Genomic DNA, 25,842 nt, shown 5'->3' on the forward strand with positions numbered 1-25,842 from the left:
GGAGGATGAGATTAGTGAAAGAGGAAGCATGCAGTACATGGTGTAGCTTACCACCGGATGCTATGGCTGCTATCTGTTTTCAGAGATCTGTAGTATTGAATACTGTTTTGGACTTCACCGTAGTAGAGGAAGTTGAAGTTAATGCACAGGCATGTCTATGAAGGCATGACAGACTCTTGGTGCAACAAATTAAGTGTACCTTATAGCTATTTGCATTATCACATCTGAATGTATAACTCTCAGACATGTCACTAATGTGATTTTTCAGGGTCAGCTGTAGTGCAAGGTGAGGTGAAGCAGTGACCACCAAGGTCTGAAACATCTAACATAATTCAGGCTGTTTTAATAATTGTCAGCAAACCCGTTTCTCTTCAAGAAGACAAGGGTAACCTTTTGGAAGGTAACTTGGAAGGCTTGCATACCTCTGTGGCCACATCATAGCAGGAGACAGAGGATCCTCCTCTGAGAGCTGTCAGGAGAGTACTCCTCTATCACCTTTTGACAGGTGCAGCAGCTGATAGCAGATGAGGTAGGCTGGCACCTTGAAGCTTGCATGGGCACCCCACAGTACTTTGTTGTGTGGCTGATTGTGTTGCATATCTGTCTTTAACCACTGGGCCACCATAGATTCCCACCCATGATGTCAGACATGGAGGTGGTTGACATCTTCATGGAATTCCCTCTGGGCCAGTCAGGAAGGCCCACTCTGCTCCACCATATCCCTATTATGGTGGTCTCTTTTCTCAAATGTCACATACCATATTTATGTTCATAGCTTCATAGATTAGTACTAGGCTAATTGCCCTTGTGGGCCATTTTAAGACTAGCCAGTTATGCCATGTGAGAAGCAAACCCTGTATCTTGTGCCTGTAAGGTATAAATCTTAACCATTATGCCAACCTTCCACCCTATTTTGCAATCAAAGGGCACCCCATCATAATTTGCCACCCTCTGTCAAACTACACTTCTCCATTGTTGCCTCTTCTTGTGTACCTCCCCTTTCAGTTTTTGTTTCCATTGTTTGTTTGTCTGTCTCTTCCTGCTTCCTTCCCAATACCATTCTTTCCCACTGGACTTGCTAGTTGTTAACTTCCACCACTATCTTTTTTGGAAAAAATAAAGAAGAACAACTATTCCTCAAAAATATGTCTCTCTTCCGTTCACCTCTACTTCCCTCCCCAATTATATAATAAATTGAGATGACACTTTGTTGTAATGGCATTTTATGTGCAACTCTTAATGCTCACATTGCAGTAATGAGGTGCTTTGTTGTTTTATGAATGCACACAGCATCAGGCATGCAACCTTATGAACTCATTTTCTGATGTCAGGTTACCTTTCATAGTATGGCTATTCTGGTGATGTGATTGTTTCTATAACTATTTCAGCCCTGTTTAATTATGCAGCCCTTTTCTCAGAGTTATTCTGGAGCTCACGAAAAATGTGAATCAGCACTGTAGCATGCCATGATCATTTCTCTGTGCCCTTTATCACTGCATTCCAATGATCTTTGTCTCTCTGAATACTCTCTGAATGTCCATGTCCTTTTCTTCACCTAGATCATTACTACTCCACCCCAAGACACATTGTCCCAAGTTGGAACAGCATGGTTAGTACATTCTTTTTCCTCTGGCCTCTGTCTCATGGCTTAATTAACAATTGATTTCTTCCACTGTGGTCAGCAGAAACATGACTGCACTGCTGTAGGAGGAGCTCAAAATCTAGGCATCAATAGCCACTTTTCTTCACTGAGCAATGCAGTTTGTTCTGAAAGATATACATTATAGAGTATCATTGTACAAGGCTTGTCATGCTTTCTTCTGTTTGCCTCATTGCCTTTTGTGTGACTTGCATATTCCCAATCTTTTTTTTAAAGGTAACTCACTGCTTTTCTCTTCAGTCACCTCCAAACCTTGCCTTTGTCTGCATAGCAGGAGTATTTCATACACTTGTTGACATGGTCTTACCAGTGTTCCTACCCTCACCAATGGAATTTATGTACCTCTGATTCTTGAGGTTTGCCACTGTGATTATTTACAAGTATAAGTATAGTTTGCTGTCAGGGGGTTTCCATCAGCACTTTTCATAAATTTTCAGTGCTATGGCTCATTAAAGGCAGTGTTCTTGTCTTACCTGCTTATAACCCCATCCCAATGAGCGCAAAACTATTCACACTCCCTAACCTGAACTGACCAAGGCATTTGATGCAATAACCCACAGGGGCATAGTGGACAAAATCAAGAAGTTAGATATAAACCCTTATGTCACTCAGTAGATAGTCAGCTAGCTAAACAGGTCCCATGAAGTTAGAGTTTGGGTCTGCCTCTACAAAAAGGCCAATCACCAGCAGAGTCCGTCATGGATCATTTCTAGAATTGCTTCTATTTGCATTCTGCATCTCTGGAGTAAAGGCCAATACCAAAGGCCTGTGGGTGACCAAATTTGCAGAGAATTGCAAATTAGGAGTAGTTATAAAATCCCTCACCAATGCTAATGTTCTCCCAAGAAATGATGACATAGACAAATAACTGGTGCCAGAACCATAGACTAAAACTAAATGCCACAAAATGTATAATAGTATCCTTTGGGAAGTCAGACACCCCTGGTAACTACCATAGTGACAACACACCTCTAAGTGTTTACCCAGTAGTCAGGGACTTGGGGCGCATGTAGACAGGAAGATAGCTTTTAGTGAGGAAAGTAATCTATGTTGTATAGCTTATAAGCATAGGTATGACATCTAGATCCAAAAAGATCATTGTTCCACTGTATTCTGCAGTCATCAACCCTATTATTCAGGTACAATGTCCCTTTACTTTGTACCTGAGCAGGAAGATCAAATAACTGGAATGTCCATAAAGATTCCTTAATAAAAGAATACAGGGAGTAAATAACATGTCTTATGCAAACCGCTTCAAAGCACTTAACCGGTCTCCTACAGACTGTTGAAGGGAGATCTGTGCTTGGAATAAACAGCATCTCTCAGCATCACTCTGATGGACTGCCTGTATATTTGCAAAACAAACAGTGTCAGGATTACTCTACAGGTATGTATCCCAGAGACTACCTTTTCTGGAACAGGTTCCTCATCCATGTGAAGCAAAGTTCCTCTCTAACACAATTCATGTATAACTTGGAGAACTGGATTGGAAAACAGAAATTCATCCCTGATTTGGCACCTATGTCTCCAATGGACATAGGCAGCCTGTAAATGTTTCAGCTCTGAGGCTCCTGATTGTACATATTTCATCTGTCAGGTCCATGCTTACACTAAGGGTACCATAACATTGGGATGCATTGCTAGGCTTAAAAAGGCCCTTGTGGTGATTAACATAGTACACACTTATGAACAAATGAACTTATGAACTAGTGGTCATGGGTGCCATGATTGGCTGCTGCAGATGCTCATTTGGGGTTTGCTTCACTTTCCTCTCACTCCAATCCCTGTCATACAACCATGTTTGTGTACTTGACTACCTCCACCTACTAGACAACACATAGCTTCTGTCACCAGCACTTATTTCCAAGAAGAATATAGCTCTACACAATATGCTTCTTCTTTCTTGCTCCTTTCATTGAAAACTGCTAAAAACAAATGTAAAAAAAAATTCTGTCTAGATTCCACTGTCAAACATACATTGCTCCTTCCATTGTAATTTACTTAAAACACACCCACTAACATTTACATTATACCGTCAAAGAATTTGGCCCTATATGTGTTTCTTATAAAACACTAACTCTTCTACTTTTTTCTACCAGATTTCTGCTATATTTCAGGCGGACAATAACACCTCTTGTTAATATTAATACTTCCACTACAATATTTCAGGTTTTCTTAAAATAAAATCTGTCTTACCTGCTTTGAAGAAACATACAGTATTACACCTTGTTTTAAAAAATGCTGCACTGTATCCATAACTGCCTCATCCTTACACAACTATTAATACAGCTCTTAAATCATGAAAAAAAAAATATCCTTGTTTCCCGTCTTTCCTGACCTAGAGTAGTCCAAATACAGGCTTTGCTGTATTCTGGACTTTTGGAAAGTTCCTGTGTTGCCCAGTTCCTTTCTTGGATAAAGGGAGGCTTCTTTGTTCACCAGTGGCAGTGGGGAGCTTAGAGAAGCCTATCTATCCCTGGAGGAATGTTCCCAGCACAAGAATCTGATAGTCTATTGGCTGTTTTGGGCCAATTTCTAGTTCTTTCAAGTCCCCCTGTATAAAACCTGCTTTGGCGCGGTTTTTGCGCTTGTTACTACTCAGCCAAGCTCCTCGTGGTCCTGCAAGAGTGGTGCTAGCAGCAGAGAGGTTAAAAGAGCGACTGCTAACTTGATAAAAGTGTTTTTTTTTTTTTGCTGCTACTGCCTTGGTGACTGTCCAATCTAGCTAAACTGCAAGTATTTCTGCTTCTTGAACTGTTTTAAACTGTTTAAAGTTATTTTTGTACCTGCACTTTTAAAGTTTGCCCTGTTTGTTGCATTTACCTGTTGAGGCTACACACTCAAGTGCGCTAGCCTGTGTTACATATTTATTGCATTTTCTTGCTGTTTGTTGCAAAAAAGAAAAAAAAAAACAAAAAATTATCCTTGTTTCCCGTCTTTCCTGACCTAGACTAGTCCAAATACAGGCTTTGCTGTATTCTGGACTTTTGGAAAGTTCCTGTGTTGCCCATTTGATTACTTGGATAAAGGGAGGCTTCTTTGTTCGCCAGTGGCAGTGGGGAGCTTAAAGCAGCCTATCTGTCCCTGGAGGAGTGTTCCCAGCACAAGAATCTGGTAGTCTATTGGCTCTTTCAAGTCCCCCTGTATAAAATCCGCTTTAGCGCAGCTTTGCGTGATTTTGCGCATAGCGCAGCATCGGGCAATGCTGCTTAATTGTGTTTAAACCATTCTCGGCTCCACAAAGTCTGCTCTTCACTTTTCCCTTAGAACTGATGTAGTTCTCATAATAAACACCCTATTCCTACTCTAAAGCCTGGCACTTGCTCACTAAAGCAATTATATAAGTCAGCACTAAAAAATTAAAAGCACTACACCCTCACAAACTCCCCTTGAGTACCTTGTTCCCCATTGGCCCTTTTTTTCAATTATAAAGGAATTCCCAATACTATTCTAGCATGTCCAAAGGTCAGTTGTCAATCTCCTCTCCGGTCCAGCTGGTGAATCTGAGAATCTTGAGGCAATGTTACAACTGCCTCATGTACACAGACAACCCTCTCCTCCTCCCAACAAATTACAACACATGTGAGAGATGCAACCATATAGCCAAACTGGAGGCTAAGCTCTCTCAACTCAGTACTGGCATAACCCAGTCAGGAGGAGAAGGAAACCACACTCACTACAATTCCAGTCTCACATAGGCCTACCACGACAGCAAACCAAACACATAAACACACAAAAACATACTCGGAGGCTCTAAATAAAAATTTGCCTAAGCAGCAGAGCCCTCCAAAGCAGACACCCAAGCAACCACTACCCCAAAACAAAACACGTGCAACACATAGCTCACAAAGCCAGTGTGTCAAACAGTCACTTAAGGCTAAACAACACACCTGATACACTTGTAATAGGTGACTATCGTCAGGCTCACCAGGCTGAACAAGGAGAAAGTCACGGTGAGCTGCCTGTAGGGCGCTAGGATCCGCCCCATAACACAAGCACTCAGGCCACTCCAAGGCAAGTACAAATATGACTCAGTCATTGTCATTGTCCATGCTGGTGTGAATGACCTGAGATGTACCTCCCTGGACTACATGAAAAGAGACATAGAGGAGCTCTCTGAGCATGTAGCCCAGGCCGGTATGACCCTGACCTTGAGTAGCATCTTACCCTCACCAAGAATGATGTCACAATATGAAGACAAGATGATCAATTTCAACAATTGGCTTAAGTATTGGTGTCATTCAAAGGGGATCCAATGCCTGTCGGCCTTTGAAGACATGCTCGATAAGCCACAATGCTTCACTAGGGATGGCTTGCACCTGTCACCCCTGAGCTTTCAGATATTGGCAAAGGCTCTTGCCACCCCCATAGTGCCTTTTTTAGGCAAGGCTCAAAAGACAAACCCACCTCCATAGGTATCACAAGGGATAAGAAACTAAGAGTAATGCTACTCAATGCCAGAAGTCTAAACCTCAAGATGCACACACTCAAAACTCTCCTTAGCATGGAGAACATCAATATCTGTGCAGTAACAGAAACCTGATTCAAGGCTCCCGAGAGCACCCCAGCACTACCAGGTAATACCTCATACCATGTTTTTCGGCCCCAAAACTTGGACCGAACCACAAAAGGAGGGGGACTATCAATATTCGTCAAAGATGCCCACACCTCCAGGTTGGTGGCACATCACGAAGCATCAGACATGATCCATGTGCAACTAACAGTGGGTAAAACTGCCTTCCAGTTTATAGCCTGCTACAGACCACCCTCCTAAACCCAGGAACCCCACTCAGCCTTCCTGAGAACCCTGGAAAATATGAAGGTCTCTCTAAGCACCATTATATTGGGTGACATCAACTACCCAAACATAAACTGGGAGCATTACTCTAGCTCCAACACCCTAGCCCAAAGGTTCCTAGAGTTTATAAACTCAAATGCTATGGAACAACTTGTTACCACTCCCACAAGAGGGGAAAACATACTGGACCTTATCATCACCAGCATGGGGACTCTATGCTCCAGACCAGAAGTGTGTATCCCTCACTGGTAAGATCAGACCATAAACTAATCTCACTAGATATTCAAATCCCGACCCCAGCCCCTGCCCAGAAAACCACAGTGAAAAACTTCTCTAAAGCAAATTTCACACTCCGCAAAACCGAGGTGGAATCCTTCAAAGCCCCTGGGCCTGTGGAAAATACGGCCCAGACCGCAGAATCCTTTATAAACGCATTCTATGAACACCTTCAGGAATGCATGGATCATGCAATCCCCCAGAAAACCAAGACCAAATCCTCCAAAGGCAGGCGTCCTGTCTGGTGGACCCCAGCCATAAACAAACTATACAATAGAAGTAGGAAGCTACTACATGATAGAGCAAAATCCCAGAAAGGGAAGGCATCTCTGATCAGTATTAGCAAAAACTACGGGCACTCATAAAATCGTCTAAGGCCAGCTTCGAGAGAAAAATTGCACAGGACACTAAGGATAATCACAAGGCTTTCTTAGTTATGTTAGGAACCTGGGTGGGAATTCCCAGATATGTTCAGAATTAGTCCAAAATGACAAAAAATACACCAAACCCACAGACATTGCCAACATCCTAGTTGACAGTTTCAGCACAAACTTCTCCCCCCCTTCCCCACCAAAAGGGCAAATATCTATCCCAGCAGAGTGTTGCCCCCCTGACATCTCAGATGCTCAGGTAAGAGTCGCCCTGTCCAAAGCAAAAAACACAGCATCAATGGGACCAGACGGTGTCCCGGGCTGCGTCCTAAATGAACTCCAAGAAGAACTTAACCCAAACATAAAACTACTGTTCAATCTCAGCCTTACTACAGGATATGTACCCAAAGAGTGGTGTACAGCAACAGTGGTCCCTCTCCACAAAGGTGGTGCCTCAACGGATCCTGGAAACTATCGCCCCATAAGCCTGACTAGCTTGGTCTACAAAGCTATGGAAAGGATCATCATGGACCTCATAAATAAAGATATTGGGGACCTACAGACACTGGATCCTACCCAGTTCGGCTTTGTTAAGGGCAGATCCTGCCTCTTAAACCTGGTAGATTTCTTTGAAACAGTCACCAAGGCCATTGACGAGGGGAAGGTGGTCCACACAGCCTACCTGGACCTCGCAAAAGCCTTCGATACAATACCCCACTCGGGCATTATAGATAAGCTCACCAGCTTAAATATAAACCCCTATGTCACTAGATGGGTTGCAAACTGGCTCTAGGACAGAACCCACATGGTTAGAATTGCTGGAGCCATTTCAGACTCCAAACCAGTTACAAGTGGTGTCCCACAAGGCTCAGTCCTGGGACCTCTCTTGTTCGGTATATATTTCTCGGAGGTACAGGCCAACACGAAAGGACTGTGACTGACCAAGTTCGCAGATGACTGCAAACTGGGCGCCATAATCGACTCTCCAGCCGACACAAGCATCCTACAAAATGGCCTCATAGAAACAGACAACTGGTGCCAGAGCCATGGCCTCAAGCTAAATGCCAAAAAGTGTATAGTCATCCCCTTTGGCAAAAGCAAAGTGCCCACAAATTACCACATAGGTTGTAATCCATTAAGTACGGAAGAAGTAATTAGGGACCTGGGGACCCAAGTTGATAGCAATCTCTCATTTGACAACCACATGGCCAAAGTGGTTAAAAAAACATTTTATATAGCCCACCTAATCATGAAGGGATTCACATCTAGATCAGGGGAGGTCATCGTGCCTCTTTACTCATCCCTCATCAGGCCCATAATTGAGTACAATGCCCCTTTTGGGATGTACCTTATCAGACACCTGCAGCAACTGGAAAGACCCCAAATGTGCCTCACCAAGAAGATCAAAGGGCTCAAACAGATGCCATATGCTGCCCGGTTAAAGAAACTCCAGCTCTACTCAGTGGCATACCACCTGCTCAGTGCCTGACATATAAAGCCATGTCCAACCGAGAATTAATGGACATGCTGCACCTCAGAAAATCCAAATCCCATCAAGCTACACGCTTGAGGGACTTGAACCTCAGCACTGAAATAAATAGGACATGCTGGCGGGACAGATTCATAACCCAGAAGCTCCCTTCACTCTGGAATAAAATCCCAGTCCAGGTTAGGCAGAGTCCCTCATTGACTCTCTTCAAGAGGAATCTTGATGAGTGGATGGGAGATGGTAGGTTTACCCCGGGTATCACTTCTGTGTCACTGTTAGACAGAGGCACAGTATACTAACCTCGAAAAAGGGCGTAGCAAAATTAATTTAAAATGGGTGGCAAAAGCCAAACACACTCTGGCTAGACTTGTAAATGCCCTAGGGCGATAGCCTAGTATGAACCTATGAACTTATGAACTCATTTGAAGCTATAAGATATATTTTCAGTGACCTTTACACTACAACAACCCTTCTTACTTCATTTCCAGTTCACATTCTTCATTTCTCCAGCACTTGCTTAAGCACCCCTGCTTTCCCACACATTCTTTCCACTCGACATGATAATCTTATAGCCCTCTTATACCACCCATAATATAAAATTAATATTCAGAAAAGTTATGATAAATCTATACTATTCATAATCATGAAGATATCTATTTCCCTGCCTTTCCCACCTATCTCCTTTCATTGAACTCTCAAATTCAATACATAATTTCTGCTTCACCTATAATGCACCCTCTACTACCTTTCACAACCCTAATCTCTTTTCTACTTTACCACCAAAACTTTCCTGTCACACTTTGACAGTGTACTTTCATTCTGGCATTCTTCTATCTCCCTCATCTACAATCCAGGCATTCATGAATGCTATTAAAATGAAATATTAGCAAGCCAATAAATATATAGTACCTGCTCATTTACCTTTCACTTTCATTATCTACATCACAAGGCAAACATCTTCATTAGAGAAGACACTTTTTTTCAGTTTTCACATTAAACCTTACCTCCCCAATATAATGTTTCTTATGAGTGTTATAAAATCAAAGCACTGGACAACTTTATACGCCTTCATGCAACCATCGCTCCAAATCATCTCCTTGAATACCACCACCAAATTATATTTAATCTTCTAAATACATGAAACATAAAAAACAAATCTGAAGACTTGTCTTCTTCCTCTCTCTATGCATCTGATACATCCTGACCATCTCTGAAGTTTTGCCATTTTAACAGCTAAAGTTAAATTTTATTATTTGTACAAGTTCAAGAAAAGGATGAGAAGCTTTGTTTCTCTAACAAAATAACTATCACAAAAATCTTAAAACACAGACATTCTTATTTAATGACCATGACCGAAACTGGTTTCTTGTTAAAATTTTTAAACAATTCCACCCTACTCCTAGCTAGGCATTGCCTACCTTCCTCCTCCAGACTCCTTTGAGAAATTCACATACATCATCAATGTATAATTTTTTATTCCATCAGAACAGGTTAGCAATGGCTTTTAGCAGCACCAACTTTAATACAATTTATAAAGTAACCTACAAGACTTAACTTTAAAGCTAATAATGGTACACTGTATAATCTTATAATTACCAACTCCCCAAGCCAAAGTTATTCTGATGCCATCCCCCAACCCACAGATAGTGATCACACAGCATTTATACTTATTCTACCTAACAGGAAGCCCCCTTTTGAACATCTTATTATTTCTTTTTTTTTTAAATAAACTTCCCAGATGTATATAAGCTCAGCATTCCAAAGTTAATACTACATACTAGTTTCCAGTTTTCAACCTCATAGGACCATCGTCATCTGCAGAATTCCTTACGAACCAACTCTTATGCTTTCAAGGCAAATATTTTCCCCTCCTCTCCAGGTCTTATAAATAGGACTCTAACTTCTGGTTGACAACAGAACTGAAATCTCATTACAAAATAAAGTATTCTCCCTGGAAAAATGGAAATTATGACCTACACCAGATTCTGGAAACAAATACATACCATAGGATCATAGATTACTAGGTTATCGACCTAGAGGTCATTTATTTTAAGTCTAGCCATTTCAACCCAATGTAATACCATAGAGCTACTAGTCAATACCCAAGATTTCATTTACTGATGACTGCCTATGTCCGGGAGGGTTGTGGTTGCTATCTCCATTAAGAATTTACTGTGCCCCATCCACTCATCCAGGTTCTTCTTGAACAGTGTCATACAGGTGCTCTGTTTCACATGAATTGATAGCCTGTTCCAAAGACATGGCAGTCACTGGAAGACAAATTTGTCCCTCCAGCATGTCTTATTTAAGTCACAGACCATACCACTATGAGAGCTATTAAAGAAAACATATAGGCATCACAAAAAATACCTATTACAATCCCTGAAAATAAAAACACTTGGAAAACACATAAAGCAATTCTGGAAATTAGTTAATCATATCAGATTGTTCTTCTTATCCTCTTCAGATGAATAAAAGCTCTATAAATACCTTATCAGGCAACATAATCCATCATGACATACATGAAGAATTCTCTCTGTTTCCCTTCATCTAAATTGACTCTCTTTTGTTCCATCACGTTTCAATAAACCATGACTTTATTCCATCATTCTTCTTTATAGCCATATAAAATCAAAATAATTAGAATAACTATTAGAACAAATCCCAACAGATATTCATGCAGGACTTGATGGCCACCACCACTGGTGCATTGAAATGAAACTTGAACACATAACTATTCTTTTAAACATGTCTTTAAGTTTGGCCGCTCCTACAGGATTGTGATTTTAGTCTGGAAGCATCTGGATGCATGCATTTGTCCGTCCTCTTCCTATACCTGCCAAGCCTTCCACTCTCAGTGAATTCAGGCATTGCTGGGTTTTACCAAACTATAAGGAAAGCTCATTTACTCCCAATTTGTCACCTACATTTACAATACAACTTTTTTCTAATCAAATTAGTTTTTGTTCTTGTGGAAACACAATAACTTCCATATATATCCTTACAGATGGCATGTTTTAAGATATAGAAAAAGAAGTAATGCAGGATAAGCTTTCATTGACTTTATGAAAGCTTTTGACCAGATTAACTTTAAACTTCTACTAGGCCACAAGTGGACTGCAAAAGATAGCTGGAAACAATAGAAATGAAAATATAACATATGCTGTCAAAATGAAATAAACTGCACAGCCTCAAAATGAAATAAAATCATACTAGAACTTGCTAATGGCGATAGGCTGTAATTTCCTTCAGTGGTTCAATAGTTTCATGACAGATGCTTCAAAGTCAGAACTGATTCATAACTCACAGACAGCTCCTCATTTTGTCAAGGAATTGCACAATATTTCATTTTATCTCCACACTATGCATGGACCTCACTCATTCCATCATACTTTATACTGATAAAATGGTCATCTATAGATCAAGTTTTTTTTATCTGTGAAGTTAAGATAGTTCTATCAAGGATCATCTTGCAGTAAATTCCTTGATCAGCAGATTTATCAATGTCTTCTGGAATGAGTGTGAGGTGCAGTTTTGGATATGTTCAGACCACTGTTGGGTGTTCTTTTTTTAGTAATGGAATGAAAGCATGACATACAATCATTCTTAGCTTCAAAAGCTAACTAAAGTTTATGATTTGCTTTACTAGCTGTAAAGTTAGCTTTTTGATTCTGACTGATATTCTTTTTTTCTCCCCTACATCCCCACACCTGACAGTGCTACTCCTTATTTGTCACACCCTTCATAGCCACCCCCCCAAGTTCAACCTGACCTATGTCTGAAGTCAGTAAGGAAATCAAAGACACTTTTGACGGGTGACACCAATGCCAGTGAGCCTGCTCTAACTCCCAGCATCCTCCGGTACCCTTTCATGCTCCACAATGGCTGCCTTTGGGAGGTTCATGTGTGCTCTCTTTCACTCACATGCAACCTCATAACCAAGCAGTATACTGTTTGGAGAGTGGCGCTACTGCAGTTATCCCAGGCAGCCTTTCTTCCCCGGGGATGAGTGAGCTTGTGTCAGCCACTCACATTAATACTTCCCCACTCAATCCATTCAGGGCCTGTGTTGCTAGTTGATCATATGCCATCAGAGGAGTAGTAAAGGCTGTATGCTTCTGCACCACTGGGATGGGGGTATTTCTCATATTCATGATGCAGACTTTAATGTGAAGAATTTTACATATATATATATATATAGATATAGATATATATGTATACACACACACACACACACACACACACACACACACACACACACACACACACACACACACATATGTATGCATGCATACAGATATTTTAGACATGGACAACCATATTCTTCTAGCCTGATAATATACCAAAACAATCATCACTACAATGTGTCTAAGATACTCTTTAAAATATTTAAACTAGTGCTTGCTTTAATATAATTTCTAGTCTATTCCAGGTGTCACCTATTCTCTTAAGACCTAATTAATGCAGCTCTCATTCCTATAAAATCTCTTGTACAAATTGCTTAATGCTAATCTACCACTGTTTGAAATTAATTGTATAAATAAGTTTTCTTCTTGTGTATAGGTTTGTAGGTGTTTACTAGGCTAATAACAACAAGGGCCATTTTAAGCCTAGCCATGCATCCCAAATCTCTGACAAGTTAAGATAACCTTGATAAGTGTAAGCATGGGCCTGGGAGATGAACTATTTACAAGTTGTCTGTGTCCATTAGACACATTTGTGTCAAACCAGGGATGAATTTCCCGTTCCCCATCCAATTGTCCAAGTTGCACTTGAGTTGGGTTAGAGAGGAACTCAGCTTCAGATGGATAGGGAACCAGTTTCATAGATGGAGTAGTCTCTGGGATATGTAACTGTCTCTCCAGCAGGTCCTATTTATATAACAGACAAGGTTTAAGTCTTTAGAGCAGATAATTCTGGTACTGTTTGCTTTGTGGATATGCAGGAGATTCATCAGAGTAGGGTCTGACAATGCCCCGTATCCCAGGTATAGATCTCCCCTCAACAGCCTGTACAAAACAGAATACAGAGATAGGGCCTTGAGATAGTCTGCACAGGACATTTTACTTATGCCCTGTATTCTTTTAATGAAGAACCTCTGTGGACATTACAGTTGATGGATATGCCTGGTTAGGTACATACCAAATGGGGAATTGTACTCAATGGTAGGTCTGAGGAATGCCAAATACATAGCCCAATGACTTCCTTGAACTTAGATGCCATACCTTTGTTTATAAGTGGCACAAAATAGAATGATTTCCTCACTACTGTAGACATGTGATTGTCCCTAAGACAGTGACTACTGGGTCAGTTCTAAGGGGTGTGTTGTCAGTATGATAGTTACCAGGAGTGGATGAGGTCCCAAAGGATACTATTATACATTTCCTGGCATTTAGTTTTAGTCAATGGCTCTGACATTAGTTGTTTGTCTGTGTCAGCCCCTCCTGGAGAACATTTGTGTCAGTGTGAGAGTCAGTGACAGCTCCTAATTTGCAGTCAATCTTCTGCAAATTTAGTCAGTCAGAGACCATTGACATTGGCCTTGACTTCAGAGAAATAAATGCCAAAAAGAAGACACCTAAGGACTGATTCCAGAGGGACTCCACTTGTGAATGGCCTCTTTGTAGAGGTGGACTCCCCAATTCTAACTTCCTAGGTCCTATCTGTGAGTCAGTTGGCTATCCACTGGGTGACATATGAATTTGTACCCAACCTTTGAGTTTCTCAACAATGCCCAAATGGAGTATTGTGACAAATGTGTTGGCCAGGTTAAGGTAGGCAGTATAATTTTGCCTTCATCCATTGCTTTGGTTATCTTCTCAAAGAAGTCCATCAGGATGAGTAGGCATGATCTCCCTTGACAAAACTAAACTGGGATGGGTCTGTAGTTTCCAGTGTCTGCAGATTGCCCACATTTGCATAGAGGGATGACTGCTGCTGTTCTCCAATCATAAGGCATGAACCCTGTTTGGAAGCTACAGTTAAATAGTAATTCCAGAGGCCCTGATAGGTCATTTTTCATGTGTTTAGAAGGTATCCTGGGACATTGTTTGGGCCCATTGATGCAATGTTCTTGGCCTTAGAGAGAGAGCATTAAGGACCTGTTCCCTAGTGATAGCAGGGGGAGTTATAGTTGATGCTATTTCCTGAGGGAAGGTTCAAGGGGAGAGAGGAGTAAATTGGAGCTGAATTTAGTGGTCATTAAGTTTGCTATATCTTCTGACTCAGTATAGGTGGCTGCATTTAAAATGAGTTTTGCATACAATTGTATATTTCCTTTGAGGCTGCAGACATTAACTAAAGAATGCCTTGTGGTTGTCCTTGGCTTGGGAGGCCAAATTTACCTCAAATTTGTCTTTGATTAACTTTATTTGTCCTCTAAGTTGTTTGCTTAATCTGATGAGAGTGCTTTTATCCTGCTGGGTACTGCACCTCCTAGTTTTTGCCATGATTTTCTTCTTTCTGTTATACAGCCTATTGATTTTCTGATTCCACCAGGGAGGCTTGTTCTTTTAGTTAGTTCTGTACTTCTTCCTGGTGGGTACAGCTGCCTGTATGCAGTTATTAACATGCTTTTATAGGTTTCTCTGAACAGTTCTGCATAGACAGCAGTGTTCTCTGGGTTTATGGGGACTTGAAATTTTTCCAGGTTATCACTTAATAGCAGTAGGTTAGCCTGAATATTCTGGGTTTAGCTGGGGATCCCAGTTTTATTTTTATTTCAAAGGGGACCATTTTGTAGTCTGACCTTACCAGGGAAGACATTATAGTAGGAATCATGCAGCACTCTCCCATATTAGTGAGGACCAGATCCAGTTGTAGAGCTTATTTAAACTGATCTTGTAGAGCTTATTTAAACTGGTGGACTACTAATGTTGTTTGTTCTTAAATTTCCCATTATATTTAGCACTAGTAGATGCGGCCTGGTCAAGGCACTTATTTTGTATTAAGATCATAGGTTCATATGTTCATAGGTTATTACTAGGCCCTTAAAGATAGCCACGCACCCCAAACCATTTTGGTCCCAAGTATCATGGCCCTCTATATGGGTGGGGAATGTTAGTAGGGAGGTAACTAAGAATTTGTAGATGGGGTGTTAATTAGGATAATACTTTTCTTTTTGCCAGTCTCTGTCCATAAGGGACATGACAGCCAGACTGGGGGTAAATTTACAATTTCACATGCAATTGTTAAGGTTCCATTTGAATAGTGTCAGAGATGAATGTTGTTTTACATGGGTGATGAGCCTATTCCATAGTGCGGGGATCCTTGGGGCACAAATCTGTTTCTCCAGCATGTTCTGTTTATGTAACAAGTGATGTTTGGATCTGTGTATCTAGTGTTTTTGGTACTGTTTGTTTCATACATGTGCAAAAGGTTCGTCACAGCTGGGTCTGAGGAAGCCCTGTAAGCCAGGCAAAGATCCCTTCTCAGTAGCCTGTAGGAGACTAACTACAGAGACAGAGCCTTTAGATGATCAGTATAAGATATGATGTTCGTGCCCTGAATTCTCCTGGTAAGAAGCCTTTGTGGGCATTCCAACTGTTGTTAGTGTCTGGTTAAATACATGCCAGAGGGGGCACTGTATTCAATGATAGGTCTGATAAGGGCCGAGTAGAGTGGTACTATATCTTCTTTCTACCTAGATGCCATACTCTCACCTATCAGTTGGGTGACATAGAATACATTTCTTACTGTCTTAGCTACTTGTTGGACAAAGGTCAGATTACTGTCTACACATATTCCCAGATCTCTTACTACTGGGCTAAATCTTGGTTGCTTTTCACCAATGAAATAATTAAAATGGTTTCTCACTTTCCCTAAGGGCATTATAATGATTTTTTTAGCATTAGGTTTATGGCTATGGCTTTAGCACCAGTCATTTGTCTGTGTTAAACCCACTTGCAAGATGTGGGTATCTTGGCAAAAGTTCCCTATTGAAATGTTGACACTCAAAATTTCGAGTCCCAACAAGCTGTAAAAAAAGACTGAAAACACAGGAGAAGAGCAAATTTTGAAAATCATTCTTCCCCTTAATACTTTTTTTTCTGGGGGGGGGGGGGGCAAGTCTTCCTGCACCCCCCCATGTCAAAGGCAAGCCACCTAACCCCTCAAATGTATGTATACCAACTCCAAACTTGCAATACATTGTAGGAAAGGGAATATTCCAAGAAATGGTATTTTGAACTGAGTATATGTAGGTCTGTTCTTATGACCATTCAGCCTATGTTTTGAGATCTAGTCTAGTATGTCCAAAAATTTCAGATGTTTACCTGGGGAGAATCTATAATAGCTCCCAATTTACAGTCGTCTGTGAACTTGGTGAGCCAGAGGCCTTGGAAATTAGCTTGATGTACAAGAAGTAAATGTCAGACAGGAACAGGCCCAGAAAAGAACCCTGGGGTATGCCACTGGTGGCTGGTCTCTTGGTGGAGGTAGTCTCTCTGATTCTTACTACTTGGGTCCTGTCTGTGATCCATCCGGAAAACCTGTGACTTATGTAAGGATTTATTCCTAGCTCAGTGAGCTTGCTGACAGTGCTTGAGTCAGGTATTATAGTGACTGTTTTAGCTAGGTCAAGATATGTAGTATGCACTGTTTTACCCTCATCCATTGCTTTGGTGACCCACTCAAAGAAGTATACCAGGTTGAATAGACATGACCTTCCCTTTACAAAGACAAACTGGGGTGGTTCAGTGTCTGTAGGTTGACAATGTCCTTGTGTATCATGTCCATGATAGTTCATTCCATGGCTTTGCATATTAAGCTTGTTAGACAGATGGATCTGTATTTCTCTTGTTTTATGGATGGTCCATCGTTGTGAAGGGGAATGACTGTTGCAGTCCTCTATTCAATTGAAATGTAACCTGTGTCATTGCTGGGTCTGGGGATGCTACAAGTAAATTTGAATTGCTTATTCATAGAGCTTGATGAGTCCATTTGAAATTCTTGAATTTTGAATTTAGTGGGGTGGGGGGCTATACAGGTTTTACAAGAGAATGTTACAAGTTTATGGTTAGACATAAGTAGAGATGGAGAAAATAGAGGGATGATATATGTAACGGCTGTATTAATTAGGACCAGATTGATCTCCTCTCAGTGGTTGGATAATTATCTGATCCATAGGAATTTATTAGTATTATTGTTATTATTTATTATAAGTATTTTTATAAGTCTAACAATCTGTAGGTATATCTGACTTTGGAGCTATATGTATTTACTAAGGAATAGTTGAAATCTTCCATTATTAGTGCATTTGGTAATAATTATTTCCTCTAGCACAGTTATGAGTCTTACAGGGTCATCAGAGGGCATGGATGGTGACCTGTAGCAGGCTATAAGGTGATGGTTTGTCTTGTTCAGGTTAAGTTGGAGTTCAAAGAGTTACGTTTGTGGTCCTCAGGGAATCACCAGAGATGATGCTATGGTAATGCCACCACAGTTTTCATCATAAAATCATACAATCATGGAAAGTAACAAGGCAACTGGGCCTGGAGGCCACTGGCACTCTGTCAGTACTCATTCTAGCCCTATCCTCGCTTTTCAAGGAGTGACTATCAGTCATACTAGGAATGAACTAATGAATGGCCAACCAATTATCTAGCTCATTTTTGAAAGAACACTATGAATTTCACTCCTTAATTTCAAGAGGAAGTTTGTTTCAGAAAAGGGGTAGCACAGTGTAGTATATCTATTTTTCCTGCTTGTTTTATTTGCTTAAGCAGATTTAGGTCTCTGATTCCATTATTTGCAGGTCTGCTTGATTTTTGAAGGTTTAATAGTTGGATTGACTACATGCCAGGAACATGTACGGAGTGTATATTATCCTTAGCATAAAAAACAGTCTTAGTAACACACACATATATATATTTATTTATATATATATATATATATATATATATATATATGTATATATATATCTGTATATATATATATATATATATATATATATATATATATATTTGGATCACCTACTATACACCGAACGTTCAATACACCGACAAAATTCCTAATCGCCGACAGTGCAAAACACAGAACCACAATTCACCGACGTGACATTCCCTGACAAATATGTCAACAGATGCATAATATGTGCATTTTCAAGCCCCTTGTCAACATTAAACAAAATATGAAGTATAACACAAAACAACTGTGACTGAAAAGAAACCACCAACTGTGGTAAACAAAAAGTCAAACAGCAAAGCAAGATTTCTGTTTTTATTCTGTTTTTATTCTAGCGCTTCGGTGTCTCCACCTTCAAGGAATAACAAACACTCAAAAAATACACACATTTTTATATCCCACATAATTAATTACATTCAATTGATTATTAAACAATAAATTATCCCCTTAAAGTAAACACTTTCAATTCAACTCATTATTTAAGCCATTAGGCACCAATGTATTGTATTTTAAAATATAAATACTTTCTTTATACAATAACTTATGTTTCAATACATCTTTATCATTATGTAAACATTCCATTCTTTGTAAAATTGTACCCTGTAATAAAGTAATATCACTATTATGTAACATTTTAAAATGTAAAGCAATCATTTTGCCTTCCCTTATATTCTTAATATCCCTTAAATGCTCCAGGAATCTGATACGAAATTCACGTTTAGTCTCCCCTATATAATATAACTGACATGGGCACCTCAGGGAATATATAACTCCCTTACTTCTACATGAATAGATGCCTCTAGGTTCAAACTTAACTCCATTCATATTATTGAACACATTCACAATATGTGTACATATGCTCTACTTATTACAACATAATGTTCCTCTAACTGATGGTGTGTCTGGTATATCCATAACTGGCATACAAACTTTGCCATGTACTACCATATCTCTCAAATGTTTCCCCTCTTATAGGAGAAAAAAGGTTTCCTAGGCAAAATATCTGCCAAAAACCTGTCCTCCATCAAGTATTTCCAGTAGTACTCTACTAATGTCCTCACCTCTTCACTTTTAATATTGTAAATAGACACGTAGTAGATTGGATCTACTGCATTCTTAACATTTGATTTATTTTCATACATATAATTCATATTATTATACTTATACTTGTTAATACTACCTCTCACATTCCTACATATATTTATTTCATCCCATACTCTGGTCTGGGCTTCTTGCATAATAATTGGATCATAACCCCTTCTCAAGAACATATCTTTAGTCTGTCCTATCTCATTTATCAATAAATTCTTATCACTACACAATCTTGAAATACGTAGTATTTCACCATAGGGTAAAGCCTTCAAGACATGGGGTGGATGACAGCTAGTAACGTGTAAATATTAATTACCATCAGCAAATTTTCTATGTATATTTGATGAAATAACTCCACTTTCCTTCCCCCTACAAAACAAGGTCCAAATATATCACTTTATTCCCTTTCTGAAGCCCATCAAATGACAAGCCGAAAGGATTTTTATGCATTTCCAACATAAACTCATCAACTTCATCCCTACCCCCCTCACAAACAAATATCAAATCATCAATAAAACGAAAATAAGAGTTAACATATTTTTTCATAAAATTCAAATTAAATAAAAACTTAATATCAAAAAAAGACATAAAAAGATTGGCATACATGGGGGCAAATGCTGCCCTCATTGCAGTACCTTGTTTCTGTCTATACAATACATCATCAAAATAAAAATAATTATTCTTAAGACAAAAATTTACCATATCAACTACAAAATTAGAGAAGGGGCTATCTCCCAAAAAGTATGCAATAGCCTCCAAACCATCTCTATGCTTAATAGTGGTATACAAACATTTAACATCAACCACAATATTTATCCTTATTCGAAATTAAAGGGGAAACTTTCCTTAAAAAATCAAAACTGTCCTGTATGTATGCCGGAGATTTCTGAAAATACAGTAGCAATATTTTATATAATAACAGACCAACATTATGTAAAAAATATTTGCAACCTGAAATAATAGGTCTACCAGGTGGACTTTCCATACTTTTGTGTACCTTAGGCAAGCAAAAGAAAACAGCTATCTCACTGTTTTGGTTAAACAACCTGTCCCTGACATCCTTCTCAGTGAAATATCCTAACCTAACACTTTTATCTAACATTTTCTCATATTCAGCTACTGCTTGCTCATATTTAATCCTATCGCATTTCTCATACACATCAACATTCTCCAAGTGCTCCATACACATTCTATAATATTGTAACGTGTTCATAATCACTATTTTATTCCCTTTATCCGAAGGTTTTATTATTATATCCTTCCTACTTCTCAACACGTTCAAAGCTCACCACTCTTTTAAAGTTAAATTATAAGGTATCTCATGTTTATTTAACAAAACACTATCACAAGTATTTTCACCTCCAAATCCTATCATGGAGCCAAACTGTGAAATACTTGTATTTTCAAAGGGTGGAATAAATTTGTTAAACACTGGTATAGTTGATACATCAATTTTACAATATGCATTAGGAAACATTCTCTCATCATTGCTACCATCAGGCATTTCCCCAGCTTCTTCATAACAGGAAAAAAATCTATCATCAGATTCACAAAGCAAAGAATTATTACTTGCATTATTATTTTTTAAATTCATGGCAAAATGATACTTCAAACACACTTTCCGTATAAATCTAAACATCTCTTGCTTAACTATATGACCTCTAGGTAACACAGTAGGCACAAACATAAGCCCCAAATTCAATATTGACACTTGTTGCTGTGTTAAATTACATCGTGATAAATTCAATAACAAACTTGGTTCAGTACATACCTCAACATCTGAACCTTTTGTCATAGTAATGTCCATTACTAGGTCCCAGCTTAAAGTCTGTTTTGTAACATCCTTCTGGGTTACCGCCATTAACCCCATAATTCCTGTTCCGTTTCTGCCCCTGCCGATACTGCTGCTGGTACTGTTTCTGGTCTCCCTGGTTCCGAAATGTATGCTGATGTTCTTCTGGTCAGGAAATTCTTCACTTGCATCCATGTCGTAACGGCTCTCCCCTTCTGAAGCAAACGAAGTCGAGGCAGCATTTTTGAACCTAACGTGCTGATGTCTCTGATTCCCTGCTTTCCGATTGGAAGAAAACGAAAAAGCATGCCCTGCTGCATATTCATTAATGTCTCTTGTTAATTTAGATTTCTTCTGTTCAACAAGCTCAGCTTCTAGAGAGAGCAACTTTTTGTTAGTTCTCTCCAGAAAAGCATTAATATTCTGTGTGTTCATAGAGCTGCTAATGGTTTGTGATAGAACCACCAGTTCCTGCCTCAATTTTTTGTGTTTTACTTGATGTCTCTCCAACAAAATATGCAGGCATTCAATTACACATTTATGTGAAGCCTTCAGCCATTGCTCTTTGAACTATTTATCTACAGAGCAGTTCAAGTCAAAAGGGGTACTAGGATTTTTAACAAACTGGAGACCTTTAGGTGTAATATCAAGGTCAATGTAGCACTGCAGTCCCAAAATATTAAAATACGTTCTTGTTTCTTTTTCCAAAACCTTTTCATATTTATCACACAATTCCCTCTTATCAGAGGGTATTACATTCAGCATCTGCCCCACTGAATTAAAGGGTCAGATACTCTTTTTGCTCTTTCCTTAATAAATGTCTCGAACAAGGGACCAGTACCTGTACTGACTTGCCGGTTCTCCATAGTTTTTCCCAATACTTGCACCGAACCATTTAGGTAATGTTCCATAGTCCTCTGGGAGCCCACCTGGGATCCCAAACCTCCAGCCGCTCCCAGCAAAGACACAGATTCTTCACGAACTACACAAGGGACATCCACATTTGGGTCAGAAGCCATGCCCCAAAAGGAAATGCAAAAACACTCTCCTCCTCCGTCCAATATAACACAAAACATCTCTGACCCAAAAGAAACCACTGACTGTTATAAAAAAAAAAGTCAAAAAGCAAAGCAAGATTTCTGTTTTTAATCTGTTTTTATTCTAGCACTTCAGTGTCTCCACCTTCAAGGAATAACAAACACTCAAAAAATACACACATTTTTATATTCCACATAATTAATTACATTCAATTGATAATTAAACAATAAATTATCACCTTAAAGTAAACACTTCCAATTCAACTCATTATTTAAGCCATTAAGCACCAATGTTTTGTATAAAATATGAAGTATAGTCCAAAGAAAAACAGGCAGCTTTCCATCCTACATATTCACTATAATGCATAGTCCAAACAAAAAGTGCAACAGCCAGCTTTTCATCCTACATCTTTAATAAATGAGCTATACTCTGCACAAACTCTAGTGGAGAGTACTCAGCTCTATTGTCAATTACTTGCTGAAACTGATTATGCCTCTGTACAACCCTCCGCTTTTTAGGAGACGGAGGAACACCAGTTGACATTCTCACCCTTAATTCATCAATACAATCCTGTTCCCTAGTCAAAGCATGCATTATGACATCCAGGTCCTTAGCTCTACTACCTAGCAAACACTTTAATCTGTGGTGCCACGTTTCCACAGAGTTTTGTGTTTGTGGCAAAAACAAATAATTTAGTTCAGCTATGTTCCAAAACTTTACAGGAAAAAGTGGAGGAAATCGCATAGACGTGTTATTTCTAGTACGAAATTTCCTCAGTTTCCCATACACATAGTACTCGGAGAAATATTTCACAAGCTCATGACCTTCATAAGGGATAGTAGTTTTCACTAACTCAAATTTGTCAATCACTTCCTCCTGTTGTAGAAACACTAGCGCAACTAGTGATTTAATTGACAATTTAAACCTCATATTACTGTTATATGTAGAGGCAAGGCCCAAAGCTTGTACTTTTCTCCAAATATTCTGTCCAAAGTTAAATAAACACCCTCTGGACTGTACATTGGAGAAATTTAAGCTCAATCTCCTTAAGGCTGCTATCTTGAAATCACACAGAATGTATTTAACTTGACATTCAAAGCTTTTTCCGACAATAGTCCAAACAGAGCATGCCAAAGATAATTATAACATTTTAATGATTTCTTGCTCATGAGAGCATAGAATAGGGGTACAACTTTACTATAACATCCAATCTTTAAAAGACCATGTATGCTATAAAGCTGCCTGCATGTCACACCTTTTTGAAAGAAGGTGCCATCCATCATCCAAATGGTGGCTCGGCTGAGATCATACAGGTTACAAACAATGCTAAATGCAAACACTATAGAGTCAGTTGTGTTATCAGCCATGTGCTTACTAATGAAGCACCCTTCTTTCAGATTGTACATATTACTATCAATGTTCATTAATGTGATTTCACGTCTACCTGGTGTTAAAGTACATTTTCTGTGAACCCTACCTATACTCTGTAAAAGGGCCTTCCTTTTTGGTATATTATGGATGGCAGACATGGATGTGGATGCTAATGCATCTTCCACAATAGAGCACGGCATATCTCTGCTGTATTGGGCGCGTACCTTTACCTCATTTGTGAGTGTATATTGTTCAGTCTCACTCGGATCAGCACTGTGGTCATGTGGAACTGTTTTCAGTAATTTCTCCCCATCTGTGCTCTTCAAGGTTACTGCTCTACCCCTGCAACGTGTACTTGGCTTTTCCTTACATCCCCAATAATGCCTGTTCCATCTTGTACACTCTAGATGGTATAGGTGCCCTTCAATTTGTAACATTTCATTCCCTCTTTGCGAGTTCATAAGAGTCTTCTCCTGGTCCTTCTAGCTCTGATTCTGCCATTATTAAGCGATATGTTTGGATGTAGGAGAGATACAGCTACAGCTACACTCTTAAAGTTGGCTCTCACTATTGTCGGCCAATCAGCTGTCAGTAATGTGTGGTATCGACTTAATGCACTGTCGGTGTACCGGTCGTGTATTCCTGCTTGTTGGTGTATTGAACGTTCGGTGTATAGTAGGTGATCCATATATTTATATATATATATATATATATATATATATATATATATATATATATATATGCTCATCTTGCAAGAGATTGTCCTGATTAGGTATTGTTTTGTTACTCTTCTGGCACTGAGCAGATCTGATTGATTTGTTAAGATTTATGGTTGGAGATGGTTGCATTGATATATACTACCCTGGGATGGCCATCAGCCAGTTTCTGTATACAAAAGGCATTGTGGCAGCAGCAAAAGCTTTAGTCAGTATGCAGAAGCCATAGATTAAGAAATAAATAAATGAATAAACAAAGAAAAAATATATATAAATAAATAACATAACATAGTTTTTTTGTCTTGTAATCATATGATTTCTTTTCTCTTCACAGATTGCAAAGTAGTCTTCTTAAAAACAGGACTATAAAGATGCAAAAGATAAGAAAGATGCGAAGGTATGTACCATGGCAATTCTTTGATGATTTTTTTGGTATCATACAGGAGTTATACTTTACTATCCAGTCATCATACTTCAGGTTTTAAATATCAGAAGGTTATTTTTTAACTGTATCTTTACCACTCTAACAACTGCAAAACACGTTTGTATTGTTAAATCCCTTAATGATCAAAACAAATACTATTTGTGTTATCTAAATTAAACAAGACTGCCTCTGGCATTCAATAAAGCCTACACTAAGTGTACACTGTTCTGAGTGAACGGACAACACAGACATAATGCACACCTTTTACCTCCTAATTTTAGTTTTCCTACTGAAATTATTGCAGCTTTAAATATTGACAGGGCTTCATAAAGGTTACCACAAAGTGTAGACTACACATACACTTAATGTAATCTTTCTGAGTGACTAGAAAGCACTAAACATATGGTAAGGATGTTCTTGAATACAGATGTCTATTTATATTACAAAACTATAAAATTAAATGTCAAACCCAAAAACAAACAACTTACAGAAGAAATTAAAAGGGGACAAAAATAACAATAATGTCCCATCTCTGTCACCACTGGACTCTCCATTCTTTTATGCCTATTTGTGTATTCTGTATGTCTTTCTCAGAATAATATTTTTAAATTAGATTACAAATTACTTTTGCCATTTATTCTGAACTATCAGTAATAGTGAATTCTCATGCTGCATCTTTTTGCTTATTATATTTTTATTTCTGAACACTTACTGGTTGTTATATGCATGGTGAATGTCTAGCTAAACATTATTGAAGTTAAATAGCCATAAGTTTAGGGAAAATCTTCTAATACATGAAAGCACTTCCGTATTAAAGAAGACTTAAGAATCTATTCCCCACTTATTTATATTAATAGCTTCATTCCTAAGAGTTATTTTCTGTTTTATATTGGACAGTCATCTTTTTGATTA

At 39.0% G+C, this 25,842-nt stretch overlaps 1 long non-coding RNA gene across 1 annotated transcript in view; it reads left to right on the top strand.

Annotated features, from left to right (window-relative positions):
- LOC122794812 overlaps nt 1-25,842 on the top strand; it is a 191,478-nt gene that overhangs the window by 56,176 nt on the left and 109,460 nt on the right. The window contains exon 2 of the long non-coding RNA XR_006363711.1: nt 24,841-24,903. This is a non-coding gene — a long non-coding RNA (uncharacterized LOC122794812). The remainder of the gene's footprint in view (nt 1-24,840; nt 24,904-25,842) is intronic.

The sequence above is a fragment of the Protopterus annectens genome, chromosome 2.part1, assembly GCF_019279795.1.
Source record: "Protopterus annectens isolate FY-2018-M chromosome 2.part1, PAN1.0, whole genome shotgun sequence".
NCBI lineage: Eukaryota > Metazoa > Chordata > Ceratodontiformes > Protopteridae > Protopterus > Protopterus annectens.